This window comes from Myotis lucifugus, unplaced genomic scaffold (assembly GCF_000147115.1).
Source record: "Myotis lucifugus unplaced genomic scaffold, Myoluc2.0 scaffold_192, whole genome shotgun sequence".
NCBI lineage: Eukaryota > Metazoa > Chordata > Mammalia > Chiroptera > Vespertilionidae > Myotis > Myotis lucifugus.
Genome location: NW_005871240.1, coordinates 1,847,262 through 1,868,807, shown reverse-complemented (window position 1 = coordinate 1,868,807; position 21,546 = coordinate 1,847,262).

Here is a 21,546-nt window from a genome sequence, read left to right as displayed (position 1 = left end):
GGTAGATGGCGTCGTAGGTGGTGCTGTAGTCGTACAGGTTGGGCTTGTCCGGCGCCGGCCCGGGGAGCCTCACGCAGGACCCTGTTCCGAAGGACCGGACCGCGAACCCCTTTTGGCTGAGGAGGTCGTGGGCCTCCATGCTGCGGTTCTGGTTGCTGGAACAGACCACCGCCACCCGCAGCTGCGCCGATGCCATGGCCGTTGGTCGTTGGTCGCACTGGCCTCTCCCGGCAGAGGCGCTCTCAGGCCGGCAAGATGGCAGCAGGGGCTCGGGCTCCCGGAGGGCGTCAGGTGACGTGACGTGAAGCCGTTGGAGGGACGTAAGGCTTGGGGTCATGTGCCGTGTCCGTGCACAGTGTGGGGCCGTGTGCAGTGTCCCCTGCACAGTGTGGGGCCGTGTGCAGTGTCCTGTGGACAGTGTGGGGCCGTGTGCAGTGTCCCCTGCACAGTGTGGGGCCGTGTGCAGTGTCCCGTGGACAGTGTGGGGCCGTGTGCAGTGTCCTGTGGACAGTGTGGGGCCGTGTGCAGTGTCCCCTGCACAGTGTGGGGCCTTGTGCAGTGTCCTGTGGACAGTGCGGGGCCGTGTGCACAGCGTCTGGAGGCCTCCTCTCACTGGCCCAGATCCCCAGCCATGGACTGACAAATGGAGATCAGAGCGGCACTTGAAATAGATGACACCTTTCAATTTTTCTAGCTGTTGACATCAAGCTAGTTATGGCACCATTGCTGTAGCATTTTATTATTAACTGAAAATGCAGTTTCAAGCACATGCATTCATTTTGAGTTTTCTGATATTAAAAAAAATGTCAATAACCATGTCCTTTCCTTTGTATCTAGCAGTAGAGCAAAGTGAGCTTGGAATTACACATCGGATATAAATTTGGGGAAAAAAGATATAGGATTAAAGACTGGAAATGTCAAGCAAGTTTAAAGGAAGGAAACACAAAAGCAATATATCTTGAAGATATCATTTATGAAAATCTCTCATGACTTTTCTGTGCAGAAAACATGGTTGAGCATAGTGAGGAAGAGAGAGCTCAGATAATAAGATGGGAAAGTTTGGCAGTTGAAGATAGCAGGAAGAGAATAGGCTTAAAAGGTAGTTAGAGCCATGAGAGAATCCAGATTCTTACACAGAATGACTGTGTGCTCTTGGGCAAGTTACCAACACCTCAAACATTAATAAAATGTCCCTCATTTTTTAGTAAACATTTGTGAAGATAAATAGCAATCCATTTTCCTTCCCTTTAAGCTGAAATGATATCAGATGAAAATTTGAAAAAGGAATAATACAGAACAGTTACCAAGAGTTATACACTTGTCTATTAGCACAGAAAATACAATTAATGTGAGTTATTAGCAATGATTTCAGCTAGCAAAGTAAATGAATTCCTATTACAGTTGAAACTCATTTAGCTATTAACATTATCATATATTTTTAAAAAACAAAGAAAAAAACAGAACAAGCAAAAAAGATAAAAACCTGTCTAATATGCAAGAGACTTCTAAATAGGTGCTTTGTCATAGCATTTGAATTTAATTGGTATTCGTGTCATGATTATTCCTCTTGGAAAAGGGGTTGACATCTCAATAAATTTTGAGCAGTTTTGAAGGAGGATTTCTTCTATGCCGGAAGCCGGTCCATCCTTGCTGCTTGACACAGTCGCTGCAGGAAAGAAACATCTGCACAGCATATGTTTCAAGGGACCTGTGTATATAGCATGCTGTTCTTAATATGTTTGCTCCCCTTAGTGCTATGTGTTTTAACCAAGGTCACCTCTCTGAGAAAGGTTGTTTCCCCAGGTAGGGATTTTTCCCTGAAGTTAGGGAGGGGATAAAACCCCTTAACAAAGTGCCAGGCGGGTAGTTAATCACTTTAACTACAAACAATCACGCTTAAACTACATAATCTTTACTCCCTGGAATGGAGATAAGAAACGCCCTAACCTTTGCAATAGAAATTAACAGGATTAAAATCAACTGGTATAAATACAGATATAACAAGACAATAAACACCGGAACTTGGCTGGAGATCCTGACCAGAACTTCCCTGGAGATCCTGACCAGAACTTTGCTGGAGATCCTGGCTAGAGATCCTGGCTAGGCTGCTGATCAACTGAACGCTGTCTCCGTGTCATTCCTTCTTCGTCGACTCCGTCCACACCTTTGGGGACCCCTGGACCCGCTGGGGTTGGACCCCAACACTTCTAGACTCTGCAAAATTCATTAGTCACTACCCCAAAGGACTCTGTCTTTGGGTAAACTTCAATATCCTTTTCACGCAAAAAGAAAGTCATTGGTATGTCCAAGTACACAATATATTTAGATTTAGGGTTGGCAAAACAAGCAAACAAATAAACAACAAAAAAATTGGTAAATCTCAGCCTTATGCCCCAAATTCAACTTGAAGAAATAATATCAGAAAACTTCCCTGAGTTGAGGAAGAAGAAAGTCATACAAGCACACAGCATACTTCCAAGACCTAGAACAAACTCTCCAAAAATGCATCTGGAATATAAAAAGACCCCAAATAGCTGCAGCAATCTTGAAGGGATCACAATGCCAGATATCAAACTATACTACAAAGCCACTGTTATCAAAACTGCCTGGTACTGGCACAAGAGCAGGCCAGTAGATTAATATAGATTAATGGAATAGAATAGAGAACCCAGAGATTGGCCCAAGTCATTATGCTCAATTAGTATTTCAAAAAGGAGGCAAGAGCATACAATGGAGTCAAGACAGTCTCTTCAATAAATGGTGCTGGGAAATTTGGACAGATACCTGCAAAAAAATGAAACTAGACCACCAATTTACACCATACACAAAAATAAACTCAAAATGGATAAAGAACTTAAATGTAAGATGAGAAACCATAAAAATCTTAGAAGAAGCCATAGGCAGCAAAATAGCAGACATTTGTCGTAACAGTATCTTTACCAATACAGCTCCTAGGGCAGTGGAAACTAAGGAGAAAATAAACAAATGTGACTACATCAAAATAAAAAGCTTCTGCACAGCAAAAGAAACCATCAACAAAACAACAAGCAAGCCCACTGCATGGGAGAACATATTTGCCAATGTTATCTCCGATAAGCGTTTAATCTCCAACATTTATAGGGAACACATACAACTTAACAAAAGGAAGATAAAGAATCCAATCAAAAAATGGACAAAGGATGTAAATAGACACTTTTCAAAAGAGGACATACAGAAGGCCAAGAAACATATGAAAACATGCTCAAAGTCACTAATCATCTGAGAGTTGCAAATCAAAACGACAATGCAGTACTATCTCACACCTGTCAGGATGGCTATCATCAACAAAACAAATGTCAAGTGCTGGAGAGGATGCAGAGAAAAAGAAACCCTCATGCACTGCTGGTGGGAATGCAGACTGGTGCAGCCACTGTGGAAAACAATATGGAATTTCCACAAAAAATTAAAAATGGAACTTCCATTTGACCCAGTAATCCCACTTCTAAGACTATATCCCAAGAAAACAGAAACACCAATCAGTAAGGATATATACACCCCTATGTTCATAGCAACACAGTTTACAATAGCTAAGATTTGGAAACAGCCTAAGTGCCCATGAGCAGATGAGTGGATTAGAAAACAATGGTACATCTACACAATGGAATTCTATGCTGCTGTAAAAAGAAGGAATTCTTACCATTTGCAACAGCATGAATGGAACTGCAGAGCATTATGCTAAGCAAAATAAGCCAGTCAGAGGAAGATATATATCACATGATCTCACTCATTTGTGCAATATAATGAACAACATAAACTAATGAACAAAAATAGAACCAGAGTCATAGAAGCATTGAACAAACTTTCCAACCAAGGAGGGAAGGCATGGGGGTAGAGGGGGTGAGGATGAGGCGATAAGAGATCAACCCAAGGACTTGTATACATGCATATGAGCATAACCAATGGACACAGATGTGGTGGGAGCAAGGTGGTCAGGGCATGTGCTGGGGGGTCGTGGTGGCCAGGCAGAGGTCAATGGGGGGAAAAGGAGACTTATGTAACACTTTAAACAATAAAGAATTTAAATTTGTTTTTTTAAAAAGTTTCCTCATTAACATAACAAAAGACAACTTTGTTGCTCTCATCATAGGAAATTTCAAAGGTTTTAGGAGCTCTGTGGCATAAATGGGGACAAAGATCAAATATATATTTCTTATTATAAATCACAGTATCACACACATGTATACTTATTTGTAGATTTATCTAAATATCTTTTTATATATCTGTATCTATATATGTTCTGTTGCTTTGCTTACCCTTTCTCGCTCTTAGAAATGTTACAGAAACACAGAAAGACAACAACAGGCTCAAAAAGAAATAACTTGTGCTAAGGCCCACCAAGACTTAATAAAACCTATTGACAGCTTTTCCCAGGAATGTGACCTTTAAATAACCAGTCAATGTGAAATTTCCTGTTTAGCACTGTGGAGTGATCCACTGATAGACCCCTTTTGGTCCCCTTAGGAGGGCAACCATGCATTTAACAATGCATTCTTTGCTAATAATTTCCTTTGTTCTACTTATTCTCTGTCTTTAAAAACCTTTCCTTCTCAGCAGCTCCATGGAGCTTCTTTCTATTGCTAGATGGGATGAAGCTTAATTCATGAATCATTAAATAAAATAAAATTTTATTTTTAAATTTACTCAGTTGAAATTTAGATATTTAACAGAAATATCCCATTAGCTGAAGAAAAATCAAGTATTTTTTCTCCCATAACTTCAGCTTTATTTTCCTTCTACCATCTAAAGAAAATATCAACATACCCTCTTCTAATTAAGAAGAAAATAAAACTGTGTAACTTTTTATGATAATGTTTGCTTGATAAATATTTATTTTATCATCATCTTTTGCTGGAAGGTATTCTAGTTCTTTATGAAATTCCAATCCCTTTCTATCTTCCTTTAATCCACTGAATATTATTAAATTTGTAGAATTCAAAAAGATAAAATGAAATAAAATGTAGTTCTGTGTTTCACATTTATCCTTTTCCTTCTGCTATATGTTTGCCTATTTGCTTTCTTCAAATATATACAACATACTGTTTTAGACTTCTATTGAAATTCAACCAAACACATCCAGAAATATGTGTGTTATCATTAATTTTTTTATAAGAGCAGTACTATTGTTGTTGTTCAAAGTAAAATTTTAGAAATCAGATTTACTTATTCACTGAGGATTTATTCTCATCTACATACTCTCTCTAACTTATAATAATGAAAACTGAAAATGAAGGCAGGCAGAATTTGCCACCCCAAGATATGTCTCTTTGTCAGAAGGATTATTTTAGGCTGGTTATTATTTTTTTTTAATCTCAGCAGGAATGGGGGAAGCTCTGAAAAATGAATAGAAGTTAAGCTTTCATAAGGAAAATTTACACTTGCAAGGAAAATATTCATTTGTAAGGGCATCTCCTCATCTGTACCAAGAAGAGAAGAATGACTAATTCTCTAAAAACCATCATCAATAGAGAAGGCTATGACTTAAATCTGCATAACAACTTTACCTTTGTTTACTGTGCCTTTCATGGAAACTTTTCATTACAGGTCCCCCTCCCCCCAACATCTTCCTTTGTCTTTAGCTGGAAATAGTATTTAAGGAGATGGCTTGGGCCATTTTGGAGAGTCACTCAGTTTTCCTGGGTCTCTCACATGTACACAGGATGTATGTATGTTAGTAAATTTCTCTTTGTTTTTCTCCTGTTAATCTGTCTTATATTACAGGACAGGTGGTCTTAGCCAAGAATCTAGAATGGTAGAAGGAAAATTGTTTTTCCTCTTCCACAAAAATGATACAGTAAAATTCTGAAGCAGGGTGTATATCAATCTAGCAAAATAAATCAAAGAAGAAGCAAATCAGAGACCATGATATTTCTCTGTTGTGCTCTATGATAATTCTGGAATTGAAACTGGACAACCAATGGGTCCAGGTTTCTTGTCACTACTTGAGCCAATCAAGCAGACACAGGGTTGAATCATATGTGAACATTTATTCCAATAATGTAGGCATTATGGGAGAACAGCAGGTCATCCACGAAAGTCTGCCCTAGCCCTCCCCATAAACCAGCTGCTTATATCGGGTAGAAGGACAAAGATTACATGGGAAGGTAAGAATTACAGGCATGGGGAAATAGGAAAGCTATAATGGTTACAGGTTTATGGTCAATGCATGCTGGGGGGTCCTAATGGTCAGGCACTGGATACCTCAGTTAGCAGATGTTTTAGCAACAAGGTAGTTAATCTTTCCATGATGATAGGCAGTTCTCGGAAAAAGAGGATGGACTGCATTCTGATGTTAGTTCCCATGTCCCAGGGCATATAACTCTCAGCCAGGTTAGAATGTGCTTTCTGTTAGACAGACATGAGCAGAGCAAGGGCGATAGGTCAGGTACAGAAACTCACCAGGGCAAAAAGCCCCATATGCCTAGCAAGTGGCAAAACTGGGAAAACAAGAATCTAGTCCCCAGGGTAACCTTTCTTCCCCTAGCATATCACTGGTCATGCAGTTTGAACCCCTGATCTTTCATATCACTGGTCAGGTGGTTTAGACCCCCTGATCTTTTCCTACCTAAAGATAATCTAGGCCTCAGTTGTATTTCAGCTCCAGGCCCTGAAAAGCAGCAAAACCAGATAAGTGGCACTGTGGCTGCCTCAGGACCAGCTACACCAATCAGTGGAGACCACAACCCTGAAAGAGCACACCTGGAAAGCTGATGAATATTTTCAAGACCCTCACCTGAGACCTCTCCTAAGATTTCCACCTGCAAGAAAGAGACAAGTATGCTCAGGACAAAGGACTTAGTGCACGCTCTCCCTCCAAGGAGCATGCCCATGCCATTCCCCCACTGGCATGTATCTCCCAGCCTAAGGGACTCCATGAGACTTGCATCCAGGGGAGCAATGGGCAGTGGCAGCTCATCCCAGGCTTACCCCCTCAACCTTTCTCCAAAGTTCCCTTTTCTCTGACTAAAAGCAGCTCAGCCTAGGCTTTCCTGTTGTTTCTTCTATGCCCTTCCTTGTTTCACCAGGGGATGGCGTGGAACATGGCAGGTGTCAGTGATTTGGCACTGGCAGTGGGCAGCTGTGGAGGTGCTGCTGTCCCCAATGGGCCCCAATGAGAGCGGGATGGTGGAGCAGGTGCCAGGCCAAGGTGGGTGTGAAGGGAGGCCCTGGCCAGCAGAAAGGGGGAGGGAAGCCCTGGCCAGCAGAAAGGGGGAGGGAGGCCCTGGCCGGCAGCCAGCAGCCACTAGGGACCCTACCCATGCACAAATTTTGTGCACTGGGCCTCTCGTATAAGATAATGAACCATTTTAATTCTATGAATTGAATTGTATCTGCAGGTAGGTATTGACTGATGAGAGCAAGCCTCTGGAAGGACATGGGTGAGGTCCCTTTGCCACTGTTTTGTATTGTTCTCTCCTATCTCTCAGGATGCAGCACATTTTATTTTAGTCCTCTGTTGAAGATGTGACAGTTTCATGAAAACAATCTATTGAACTGTCTGAATCATATCCTGCCTTTCCTGGAGAATATCAAGAAAGGAATAGATCTAAGAACCATTCTGTAAGACATACTCATCATATAAATTAAGTTTGATAAGTAACAAGCAGCTGGGGGGAAGAATCACACATCTGCCAGCCTTCCTGATTCACTGGAATGACAATGGCACCCAGGATGGGTGCTGAGCTGGAAGATGAGGGGAGTGGGTGGAGGATGAAAGACTTGGCTCCTCTCCCTGAAACTCTCATGACAGATAAGAGGTTTCTGGTTTAACAAGACAGCCCCCTGATTGATTCTAAACATTATTCCAAGAGACCACCTTCAAGGCTGTATTTTCTTAAGTTACATGAGAAATCCTCTATCATTCACTTTTGGGTTTCTTGGGAGTCAAGGAATTTAAGGAAATGATAGATCAAAACCTACCAGACAATGGTTGACAGCTTGTTTTCTCATCTAGTTTCTGAGGAGTAGGGTAGTGTTGTGGGAAGAGCATGGTCCTTGGAGGAGGAGGTGTGCTCTGAGAACTTGGTACACTATGCACTAGACCCCATCAACTTGGGCAATCTCAGCGCTTGCTGAAACTCAGCTTTCTCATATAAAGTGAGAGTATTTCCCATACCTGTCCCACAGAATCTAATGTGAGAAACACATGAGATAGTGTGAAAGAAAGCCATCTGTACAAATAAATCACCGCACAAATAGTCATCAGAAGTTCTTTTAAAATCTGTGATAAAGCAGGACAAAGATTTGACCAGGATACAGATTTAATGCTCCCAGAAAAAAATAAGAAATTTAATTAAGACAGCAATAGGGCTTCTTTTATAATTGTTATATTTCAAGCCCAGAATATTATCTCCCAACACAGGAGGCAAAATTGGGGGGCTGGGGGAGAACCAACATTTTTTAAAATATATTTTATTGATTTTACAGAGAGGAGGGGAGAGGGATAGATAGTTAGAAACATCGATGAAAGAGAAACATTGATCAGCTGCCTCCTGCACACCCCCTACTGGGGATGTGCCTGCAACCAAGGTACATGCCCTTGACCAGAATCAAACCCGGGACCCCTCAGTCCACAGGCTGACGCTCTATCCACTGAGCCAAACCAGTTACAGCAGAACCAACATTTTGAAAAATAAAATAAAATAAGAATAAATTGTGGAGTCTCAGAAAAACGTCTTGAATTCATTATTTTTATTTTGTCTCTAAAGTAATGAATGACATTTAATCTATCCCTGTCTTTCAAAAGTATCCATATTCTGAAGGTGTGAATCTATTTCACAAAAATAACAGTCTAATAGGACAGAGTCTCTTAAATGACCTCTAAATTTCAAATAAACTATCTTTGCTTTGTTGAGAAGAATGGCATTGTGGGACTTGGTTTGTACTCTTGGTTAGTTAAAAAACAAAAAGATGGCCTTCCTTATGGTATACATTGTCTTAATTAAAAAAAACTCACAGAAATTGGTGTCTGAGCTGGAATATTTTCTCTCATTTCTGCCTCTCAAAGGCAACAAAATTACATAAAAATATTTTCCTGGCCAAGATCACACAATTCATTAAATAAATTTTGCTATTCTGTAATTTTTCCAAAGGCATTAGTCCTTCTCAAAGTATTTCTCCAGGTGCCAAAACAACTAATTGATTTGGTCCTTTCAGATAAATCTGCCATCAAATATGAAAAACAAACAAACAGCAAGCTTATTTGTTTCAGTTTATTCTAAGTGCTTTGAACGTGCTCTAACAGGTAAACACACAGCCACAGATATGGTGGATTGGCTATTCAAAAGCGATTACAACCCTTTCTCCATTTGCCTTCCTCAACTAAAGAAACGGGAAAGCTAAAGTAGTCACTAGCTCAGCCTCTCAACCAGAGTGGCCAGATAAGAGTTCATTCTGGTAGTCATTAAGGTGTATGTAAAATCCTTCTAAAAGGCTGGGGGGGGGGGGTTGGGGGGGTTGGGAGGAGAAAGCTTTGGCTCTTCTTCCTGCTTCCTGCCTAAAATATAAACAGTTTAAATTGGTGTGCCCAGCCAGCGTTGCTTAGTGGTTAAGCATTGACCTATGAACCAGGAGGTTACCATTCGATTCCCAGTCAGGGCACATGCCGGGGTTGCAGGCTTGATCCCCAGTGGGGGTGTACAGGAAGCAGCCAATCATTGATTCTCTCTCAACACTGAAGTCTCTCTCTCCCTCTCCCTTCTTTTCTGAAATCAATAAATACATATTTTAAAAAGAGGTGAGAAGATGGAAAGAGCCAGGATTCCTGAAGACATCCTATTGCACAGGCTACTTCCTGACAGGTGAACTGATAAAAATATGGTCCAGAGTGTTTAAATCACTGTTTTCAGGTTTTCTTTTGTTTTAAGAGAATTATATTTTTAGAGGTACACACATCCTATGAATTCCTCTGAAATATGATGACAAATAAATAGACTCCATGGGTAATCTGGCAGTTCATAATAATGCTCTTAAATTTCAGCTATGTGGGAGAAAACCCAGATAATACTTAGCTACAGAGGAATGATGCGGATATTTTTTAGTTCTGCTTTATTCCCTCAGTTGGGAGAAAAAATAAGTTAATATGTCTAAATGCAAATTATGGAAATAACTAGAGGCCCAGTGCATGAGATTCATGCACTGAGGGGGGTCCCACAGCCTGGCCTGCAGCCTCTCACAGTCTGGACACCTCAGGGGATGTCCCCCGGGGATCGGGCCTAAGCCAGCAGTCAGACATCCCTCTCGCAGTCCAGGGCTCTTGCAGTCCAGGACCCCTCACTCCTTACCGCCCACCTGCAGCAGAGGCGGAAGAGGCTCCCGCCATCGCAGCTGTGCTCTCCAGCTGTGAGCCCGGCTTCTGGCTGAGTGGCATTCCTCCTGTGGGAGTGCACTGACCATTAGAACTCCTCTTTAAAATGTTTCCAAAATTTCACAGAAGTTGTGTTTTCTCATTTAAGATGTAACGATTGATGCTTGGCAGCTTAAAGTGTGTTCACAATATATGTTAGTATGTGGGAGGGTTCAATAGGAAGTACAAGCTCTAATCAGCAACTCAAGTTTTGTCATCTCACTGCTTTTTATTTATAACATATTGATAGTCAATATCTGCTTATAAGCCATTTGCCATTTGACCAACTCACACCATTTTAAATAAACAATTAAATAAATGCCAGTTTACTACTAATTGTGGATTTTTTGTTTGAAAAACAAAAGAGAACTTTAACTCACTTAGACAGGCAAAGAAGTTTCTAGAAAGTCAGCATAGACCTAGCAAGAAGAGTAAAGAACCAGGCTCAGAAACTGGGCAGGAACTGGTTGGGCACAGCTAAGATCACACCACAGCAACAATAATCTTAAATGCTGAGGTAAGTACTAACTTGTGCTAAAACTAAGTCCTCACTATTACCACTTCTGGAGTCACCAGGCCCTCATACATGAATTTCATCAACCTAAGTACTCACATCTCTCACCCTCACTCTCTACATAAGAAAGGTGTTTAGATACTGAATTTGAAAAGATACTCTAAGTTACAATTTAGTGATTCAATTGATTTTCAAATTTTGCCAACTTGCAGGATTCAAATTCACATTTCTTAGGCAAATATTTGTATATATTTACTGTATATAAAATATTTATTGCATATATTTGAGGAATAAAGGCAATCACGGGAAATGAAAGATTGATTTAATAAAAGTAAGAGCTAGTAACATTTTATCAAGTAAATGCTTTGGATCCTATAAGAAACATTTGAGCTACTTTAATAGGAAAACTAAAATGATTTTTGATTCAGCCAATAAATTTGGTGAGAAACAGTCCACCAAACAGGTTCTCAGATTTCTTCCTTTATATTTTAAAGATCATTTTATTGAATTTTGTTTTCAGTTTTCAACTACTGTTGACATTACAAATAAATCATGTATAAATGAGCCACTTGCAATGCATATAGTATTCAAGCTTATATGCTAAATAAGTGAAAGTTTCACATCAATATCAATTATCTCTGCATACTTTTAAAATGGAGTAAAATTGAATATATCAGGGAAGAACAAACCAGTGAATGTTTTTGTGAGTATGTAGTGGGGGTAAGGTACTTTCATAATTATAGAAGGGAATGTAAATTTGACAAAAACTATCAAAGTTTAAAATGCACATATTCTTGGAATCACTAATTTCATATTCTTTAGATACACTTAAATTAGTGCTTGGGAAATGATATGCATACAAGATTATTCCTTTAGCACATTTTGTAATAACAATCTAAAAACAAGTGTTATAAAGAGGGAACTGGCTCTGTACATTATTATTCATCCATAGAATATAATTTTTAAAAATGAACAAGGTCATATACTTATAAAAAGCAATCTCCAACTTGTTTTAAGAGAAAAAAGGAAGTTGCATAAAAATGGGTAATATATGGGTATACTATATATGGATATATATGTGTGTAGATATTATATATATATATGTGTGTGTGTGTGTGTGTGTGTGTGTGTGTGTAAACATATATATGTTTATTTTTCCCATGATATAGGTATAACTCTGGAAGAAATTTATGACATTTGCTGCCTTTGGTGACTAATGGGCATGTGGCTTGGAACAGTATATAAGAAAAACTTTGACTATAAACCTATTTTCTAAATTATAAGCAATGTGTAAGATATTACTTGTGTGACAGAAAAGCATTAAAATTAGTGAAAATCTCAATTTTTTTTACAAAAGAATTGAATATCTATAAGTTCATTCTTCTGTCTCTTGCATGCAATAAATTGCATCATACTATCAAAGAAAAAAATGATACATGCTTACCAGTAAACAAATATATAAAGTCCTACAACTTTATTAACCCCACAGAAAAAGTCAGCTTACTTCCAAGATACTTCATGGTGGAGCTATGCTAATTCAGTGTTAAAAGTAATGTGGAAATGTTATTAATTAATGACATTTTTAAACTTTTTTAGACTCTTTCACAAAAATGGGCAACTCTGTTATAAGAAAGAGCTTATACAATAGGTCTATCTATCAGTTATGAACATAGACTGTTGATCCAATTAACTGTGCCACCCACAAATTTATCTCCCTAAATTCATTTTTGTAACCAGCTAAGTAAAAGTATCCACCAAAATTTATATATAATTTACCAGCAATTTTAAAATAATTCTCATGGTATATAATCTATAATAGATACAGATGACATAATTAAAAAATAGAAATGTGTAAAATTCCTATAAATAACAGACAAGGGTGGGGGGGAAAAAGGACACTTATGTAATACCCTTTGTAATACTTTTAGTGAAAAATAAAAAAAAAATAGGTTTTGGTAATCACTGGAAAAAAAAAAAAAAAAAGAAGGGCTGGAGGTGGAGAGTGGTGTCCGCTCCTGAGCTGTGCTCATCTGAAGCAAACAGCTGTGGGGAGAGGGAGGAACAGCAATGAAGGAGGAGACTATTTATAAAGTTAACTTTTTAAAGGAGCAACATAGAATAAGAGACCCAAAAGAGATTGGGATGCCAAAATGTTTTTTTAAAGAAGAGGCAAGCAAAGCTACCTGTAATAAAAGCTACTTTACGAGAAAAAAAAAAATAGAAATGTGTAAAATTCCTATAAATAACAGATAAAAGTTGTTAGACTCCCAGAATGTTAGAACCCCCCACCACCACCCCCCTGCCACCAGAGCAAGGACGATGGGCCAGGTACAGAAACTCACTAGGGCAGAAAGTCTCAGATGCTTAGCAAGGGGGCAAAACTGGGAAAACAAGAACCTCACCCCCAGGGTAACCTTTCCTCCCCTAGCATATCACTGGTCATGTGGTTTAGACCCCCTGACTTTTTCCTCCCTAAAGATAATATCTAGTCCTCAGTTGTTTTTTTAGCTCCAGGCCCAGAAAAGCAGCAAAAGCAGACAAGTGGCACCTTGGCTACCTCTGGACCAGCTACATTGACTAATGCACCCCCTGCCCTGGCACCGACCAATCAGTGGAGACCACGACCCTGAAAGAGCACACCTGGAAAGCTGATGAATATTCTCTTAAGACCCTCCTGGAGACCTCCCTTAAGATTTCCACCTGCAAGAAAGAGATAAATATGCTCAGGACGTTCTCCCTCCAAGGAGCACACCCATGCCATTCCCCCACTGGCACGTATCCCCAAACCTAAGGAGCCCCATGAGACTTTCAACCAAGAAAGCAATGGGCAGTGGCAGCTCATCCCAGGCTAATGCCCTGAACCTGTCTCCAAGGCCCGCTTTTCTCTGACTTCTCAGTGAGCCAGAGCAACCCAGCCTAGGCATTCCTATTGCTTCTTCTATATCCTTTCTTGTTTCATTGTCCCAAGTATATTTTGACTTCCATTATTGACCCAATGTCCCCTTGGCTCGGTGTTGTGCAGCCTTCCCTTTGTAGCCCATCTCCTATCCCCTTCCCTTGGCAATTTTCTTAAATCACCATCTGAGATGGCTATTTAGCCTGCCCACATACCAGCATGTTAACCTTTCAAGAGTCTTATTATTTTTCCTTCTTCACACATGAGATGTTCTTAAACTATCTGAGCTGTGTTCCCCCACCGTACTTACAAAATGTATTCTTGACCAGCACTTATAAAATGTATCCTTGTCCAAACTGAAATAGTAATATCCCCTTTCCTGTAAAGAAAGACCAACATAAGGGAGATGTGTACTCTCACACAAACTGGAGACACCAGACTGATCAAAGACTCTCCAAGATGTACTACTGCTTTGCAACCATCAAGGACCTCAGTAAAGTCTAGATATTGACAAGCTTTGCTCATTAAAAATGTACATGTTATAGGACTTATTTATTCTCATAAAGGATGAAATCCTTAGGAGTTCTTGAGTTTTTCCTATCTATTCTATTCACAAAACCAAGTAGTGTAAACTCAAAAAACTGTTAAGATACTTTATTTATATATTTTATCTATCAGTCTATCAATTATCTAGCTATCCTTATCTAAATATATCCTTCACATACACATATACAAATATATCCATAGCCTTTTATTTGTTTGTTATCTACATCTTTGTATAGCTGTGTATGTATATCTATATGTATATCTATCCCTTTATCTATCTGTCTATCTGGAAGATTGCACTAGAAACTGATAATTGTATCTGCCTTTGGGGATAGAAGACAAGGAAGGCAAGATCAGGAGAGGAAAGGAGATTTATATCTCCCCCTATATTCTTTTGAACCACTTATGCTTCATAATCATGTCCATGTATTATTTAAAAACTAGTGACCCAGTGCACAAAATTCATGCACATTAAAAGGGAATTAATTAGAGGAAATATTTTAATATTGCTATTGGCCCATTCTCTATAATAGAAGTGTCAGAGATGAAAGAAAATTAGTAAAATGTATATGAAAATCTTCCTCCTGTCAGAGTCTGGGATGTGCCATGGGAACCAGAGTCAAGTCCCCGCCCACCCATGTGTGCCTCGAAATCGCACAAGACCCAGACCCAGCCGGCCCCACCCCCGTCAAGCCCTGCCAGGTGTGGGGGGGGGGCATAGCCTGAGGTCTACTGGCCCAAGCTGAAGGGTGTGCCTTGAGGTCCCTTGGCCCAGGCCAGGGGGCATGGCCTGAGGTCCCCCTCAAGCCCCACCAGGTGAGGGGTGCAGCCTCAGGTCCCCCAGCCCAGGGAGGGGTGCATGGCCTGAGGTCACCTGACCCAGGCCAGGGTAGGGGCAATCCTTGAGGTCCCCATCAAGTCCTGATGGGAGGGGGGCACAGCCTCTGGTCCCCTGGCCTGGGCCAGGGCAAGGGGCATGCCTTGAGGCTCCCTGTCAAGCCCTGTGGGTGGGGGATGTGGCCTGAGGTCCCCCATCAAGCCCTGCATGGCGGGGCGCGTGACCTCAGGTCCTCTGGCGTGGCTCCGGGGCGGGGGGCACAGCCTCAGGTCCCCCAGCCTGGCACCGGGGTGAGGGGTGCAGTCTGAGGTCCCCCGTCAAGCCCTGCTGGGCAGGGGGCACAGCCTGAGGTCCCTTGTAAAGCTCACAGGGTGGAGGACATGGCCTGAGGTCCCCCATCAAGCTCCGCCAGGCAGGGGATGCAGCCTGAGGTCCTCCAACCTGGCGCCAGGGCGGGGCACAGCCTGAGGTCCCCTGCCCCGGCCCTGTGCCACACCGCCTCAGGTCCCTCTGATTGCTTATTAAGGCTCATTAAGGGAATTTGGCCTCCACTGTGGGCACAGCCATCTTGTGTTATGGAATCCCTGCCTCCGCTATGGGCACAGCCATTTTGACCATTACTGCATGATGGTCAATTTGCATATTCCTTCTTTATTAAATAAGATAGAGACCATTTGTGAGAAAGGACCTGAAACATGCTAGATACTTCAAAGAAATCTGTAGATGTACAATGGACCTTCATGGATATACATGAAAACTTGGATATACCTAAGATGCCTCAAGTATATTTACATTTTTTTCCTTTCTCCTCCCCAAAAAGAGCTGAAGCAAATGTGATATGTGTTACTTATTACATTTTGACAATGTGTGGTGGCTCTCACATGACTAGTTCATTAGACTACCTGGACAGGCATGAACAGTGTAATGCAGAGATTTTCAACCTGTTTTATCTATGGTACACATAAACTAATTACTAAAATTCTGCGGCACAACAAAAAATATATTATTTTTTTGCTGATATGACCACAAAAAAATAGGTATAATTTGGATTCATTCACACATGATGACTATTGTTGTTATGGCTATTGCCATTTTTTTTCACAATCTAAGGAAACTGAGGTCAGTGCTCTTGACTAGAGTCAGGTATTGCATGTTTTAAAAACACTTACGGCATACCAGTTGAAAATTGCTGCTGTAACACACAAAATACATCTTAAACCTCCCCTGCCACCCTCACAATTCATGCATTGAATCTGAAATAATAAAATAATGTGAGCCATACCTACAGGCCTCATCTCCCACTACTCCATCAAATATCCCCAATCTTCCAGCATCCTCTGCTCAGCATTGAAAATACAAAAAATAAACATGTTGCAGTCTTTTGAGAGCAAAGACCTTACAAATACCAGAGGGGACCAAAGCCAGTTGTGATAAAATGTAAAATGCTAAGTATGTACTTAGTAGCACATTAGCAATAAAGCAGGGATAATCAACTGTCTGGAGAGAGGAGCATGAGTGGATAGGAAAAGCAAATGTGCTATTTAACCAGAGTCTTGAAGGATGAGTCAGAGATAACCTGTACATGGGGAAGGGGTGAAAGGGGGTAGGGCTAGGGCAGGAGGAGGGATTGTCAGCAGTCTGAGAGACAAAAGAGAAGATCCAAAAGCACATGGATGCTCAATAAATACTGAATGGAGGAGGAAGTGTGAATGGGTAATCATATACCATCTATATATATAAAAGCCCAGCGACCGGAACGGTGGAACAACCATAAAGACTGGTGCTTATGATGCACACTGTGGCAGCCAACCAGGCTGATCTGGGCCCCTATCATCCCCCAACACTCCCAACAGCCTGTGGCCCCTCCCCCCCACCAGCCCAGCCTGATGGGCCCCCAATGGGGCAGGCTGGCCAGACCCCACCCATGCACAAATTCGTGCACCCAGCCTCTAGTGATTATATAATACTTTACTGCTTCCAAAATGATGGCATAATTACTTTATTCACTCTTCACAATATTCATGTAAAAAGGCAGCCTTTTAGGTTATATTTCACAGATGATGAACTTGAGGTCCTAAATGACTTAGTGATGCAATTAAAATGCTACCCAGGCCCCGTAGCCATACCATTGCCACTTCAATGACCACAGAACATCCGTCAGAGCAGCAGCAGGAGCGGAGGTGGTCCCCTGGATCCCCCATCTCTGTGTGTTAGCTTCAGCTTCCACTTCAGCTCTCAGTTTAGATACAAAATAGCAAATATTTTGTCTGGAACACTCTGCTGTTAAGATTCCTGACATCACACCCAGCCACCTGAGAAGCCAGAACAATTTATGTGGACATTTTAACTTTGAGGGAATCCTTATGGCCACAGGTGTGTTCTGAAATGCTGTTATGAAGCCAACAACCTCTAATCATAAGTCAAATTCTAATATCGAAATTTGATGTGATGAAGCAGATTACTACCTCTACATAAACTGAATGCACAACACTGTTTTCTACTGAAAGGTGTTAACATTAATGCCTCTGGGTGAGAACAATTCCCTTTGTCCTCTAATAGGTTCCACTTTCTTTCCACTGAATTGGAATTGCCACCCATTGTTGGTAAATCTTGCAGGCATAGTAGTTTTCCCTTATCTGTAAAAGATGCATTACAAGCCTTCCAGTGGATGCCTGAAACCATGTATAATACCAAACCTTATATGCATTATGTATTTTCCTATACTTACATGCCTATGATGAAGTTTAATTTATAAATTAGGCACAATAAAACATTAATAATAACTGATAATAAAATAAATATAACGATACACTGTAATAAAAGTTATGTGAATATGGTCTCTCAAAATATCTTATTGTACTGTACTCACCCTTCTTGTGATGATGTGAGATGATAAAATGCCTATGTAATGAGATAAAGTGAGGTGAGTGACCTATGCATTGTGGTGTAGCATTAGGCTACTCTTGACCTTCTGACAACACATCAGAGGGAGGATTATCTGCTTTGGGTGATCCTGGATCATAGAGCCATGCAGTACTTGAATTTCAGGAGCAGACGATGTTGATGGTTGGGGAAATTTAACATTTTCAGACCACGGTTGACCACAGGTAACTGAAACTGCAGAAAGTTAAACTGAGGTTTAGGGATAAACAGGTAAGGGAGGGCTACTATATTACCAATGATTATGGGAGATGATCAGCATTAAAGTCAGCAATAGCCAGCAACAAAGCTAATATCTGGGAGTCTGCAGAAAGGGAGCAACCCAACTCAGTAAAGTAAGGCAGAGTAATTTGTTATTCATGTAGAAATTCACACTAAAGACTGATATAATACAATAAGAAATGAATGAAACTTGGGGGGAGCATCATTAGAGGAGTCAGCAGATTGTCTCCCCAAACCTTCACTGTCATCTTCACCAAAATAAAGATATTATGGAGGAAAAACTGATAAAAATTTTACATGACCGTTATCCCAAAATTTTACATGACCCTTATCCCAATGTCTAAGATACGTCATGAATCCAGAAAATGTGAAAGTTAATCCAAAAATCATTGTAGAAAAAAGACTCTATTCAGAGTAAGTGAAATGGCAAAATGATCTATGGAATGAATATTGAACTTTGCTGCAAAGGAGTTCTCATCAAAAAGAAATTCAAAATGTAAAATTTTGAAATTAAGTAATGTAAAATAAAGTCCTTTCTTCTGTGAATGAGTGACCTAGTTTATTACCTTCTCTGAAATCTTGAAAGTGTTTTTGAAGTGTTTAGTTCAAAAAGCCAAGAAATAAAAGTGTAGAATAGAAAAAAAAGAGAGTACTGGAGATCAAAGAATCCATGGTAAATTTAAAAATATATTACCAAATAGAAAATCAAGACAAAAATGTTTAAGCATCATGGATCAAGATTTTGCAACTATATTTATGTAAGGTAATTTTATCCTCAGTGAAAATCATCTGTTGACTGATGCCAACTAGCTTACTATGTCAGGGTTGATGAAACAGCATGTAGCTAGCTATACCAGGAAATCACATATGAGTGACAACAAATATAATAATTAAAAACTGACAAGAGTTTCTGTCTTCTTTCCTTCCTTCTCTCCTTTTCTCCCCTTCCCTCCTTCCTTTTTCCCTCCATTCTTTCCTCCTTCCTTCCTTGATTTCTTCCTTTTCTCAGTTCATTTTCTAATCTCCACTCTGGATTATACTCTGGATTAGTTAGCATACCATAATTGTGCAAGTAGTTTTGAGCAAACCTGATTTAACTACCAATCCAATTCCAATTTATTTTAGTAGTGTTTTATCTCTCCCTCATACTTTGACACCCTCCAGGAATGTGCCTTGATAAACCACTCTTTGATCAAACTCTGAGCAGCGAAAAGCACATACATGTGCAACAGATGAGTGCTCTAATGTCTCTGTATGCAACATGCTATGGGATGATAAGAAAGGAGGCAAATGATCATACCTGGGGGAATTTGGGAGACTTCCTACAAGAGGTAACATTTGATATCACATGGAATAGTAAATAGGAATTTGCCATGCAGACAAGTTGGGGAGGCAGGGTATTCCATGATGAAGAGAGGTAGAGGGTGAAAGTAATTAATCCACTCAATTAAAAAAAATTAGGAAATATTTTGTGAAATGTTTTTTAAAAGGCGAACCATTTGAGCTCGGCGTGTCCGCATTTTGAAAACCCTAACTTAACTCTGGTGCCGTGTCACATATAGAAATTTTTTGATATTTGCAACCATAGTAAAACAAAGATTTATATTTTTGATATTTATTTTATATATTTAAATGCCATTTAACAAAGAAAAATCAACCAAGAAAATGAGTTCGTGTGTCACTTCTGACATCACTGGTCTAATTCTACCTGGTCCCTGCTGGAGTTGTGAAACCTTTTTAAAAGTTCATGTTGATAGCACATTCAACTAATGTCAAATTTAGCCTAAAATAACAAGAATATGCTGTTGACCACCACGGAGGGGACTCTGCTGAGCCAGCACCTATGTGAATAAAACAGTCCTTTTCTGAACCTCCGAGTGTGTTTGGCTTGTCACTTCCTGCCAGCCTGATTTCTGCCATAACATTTGGTTCCCTGAGGCGAGACCAATGTGCCTATTCTAAGGAATCCGGGCACTGGAAAAATGAGTGCCCCAACTGTCAGAAGGGAAGGCAGGAGCTTCTGCTCCACCCAGCTGCTACCAGGCAGAACCACTAGAGCAGCGGTTCTCAACCTGTGGGTTGCAAGCCCTTTGGGGGTCGAACGACCCTTTCACAAGGGTCGCCTAAGACCATCGGAAAACACATATATAATTACATATTGTTTTTGTGATTAATCACTATGCTTTAATTATGTTCAATTTGTAACAATGAAAATACATCCTGCATATCAGATATTTACATTACAATTCATAACAGTAGCAAAATTACAGTTATGAAGTAGCAATGAAAATAATTTTATGGTTGGGGGTCACCACAACATGAGGAACTGTATTAAAGGGTCGTGGCATTAGGAAGGTTGAGAACCACTGCACTAGAGGCTGCTTGATCGGCCTTGCAGGAGTAGATTCTGATTAGGAAAGACCGGGCTCTATCCAACTTGGCCCCCCGGCGAGCCCATGGTTGAAATGAAGGCTGGGGGCCAAACAGTGAACTTTATGGTAGACAAGGGGCCGAACATTCTGTAGTGACACAAAGGTAGCACCCCTATCAGGACAAGAAGTCACCACTGTGGGGGCTACCAGGACCAAAACTCGTAGACCATTCTGTGGCCCCCAACAATGCCAGTTGGGAGCCCACCAGGTAGTACATGAGTTCCTGTATCTATCAGACTGCCCAGTCCCGCTGTTGGGTAGGGACCTCCTGGCAAAGATGGGTGCAGAGATAACTTTTACCCCAGATGGATCAGCACGACTATGCCTAGATAAGAAAACCCCTCCCATGATTCTGTCTCTGAGGGTACCAGGGAAGGAAGAATGAAGGTTGTATACCTCCCCACCCAATAAGCCAACAGGAGCCTCGGAGCTAGAGGCTGAGTTCTCATTAGTCTGGGCAGAAGAAAACCCCCCTGGTCTGGCCAAAAACCCATGCCCTGATACTGATTGACCTGAAGCCTGGAGCTCAGCCTGTCAAGATACACCAGTATATGGTTCTGTGGGAAACATGTCTGGGGATCCAGATTCACTTAGATCAACTACTCAGGTGGGGGCTTCTAAAGCGATGCCATTCTCCACGGAACACCCCTCTGCTGCCCATAAAGAAGCCTGGGACAAATAACTACCGCCAGGTACAAGACTTAAGAGGCATTAATGAAGCCGTTATCATGCTGCACTCGGCGCAGCCTCGGCTAGGACTCATACCTTCCAAGGCAG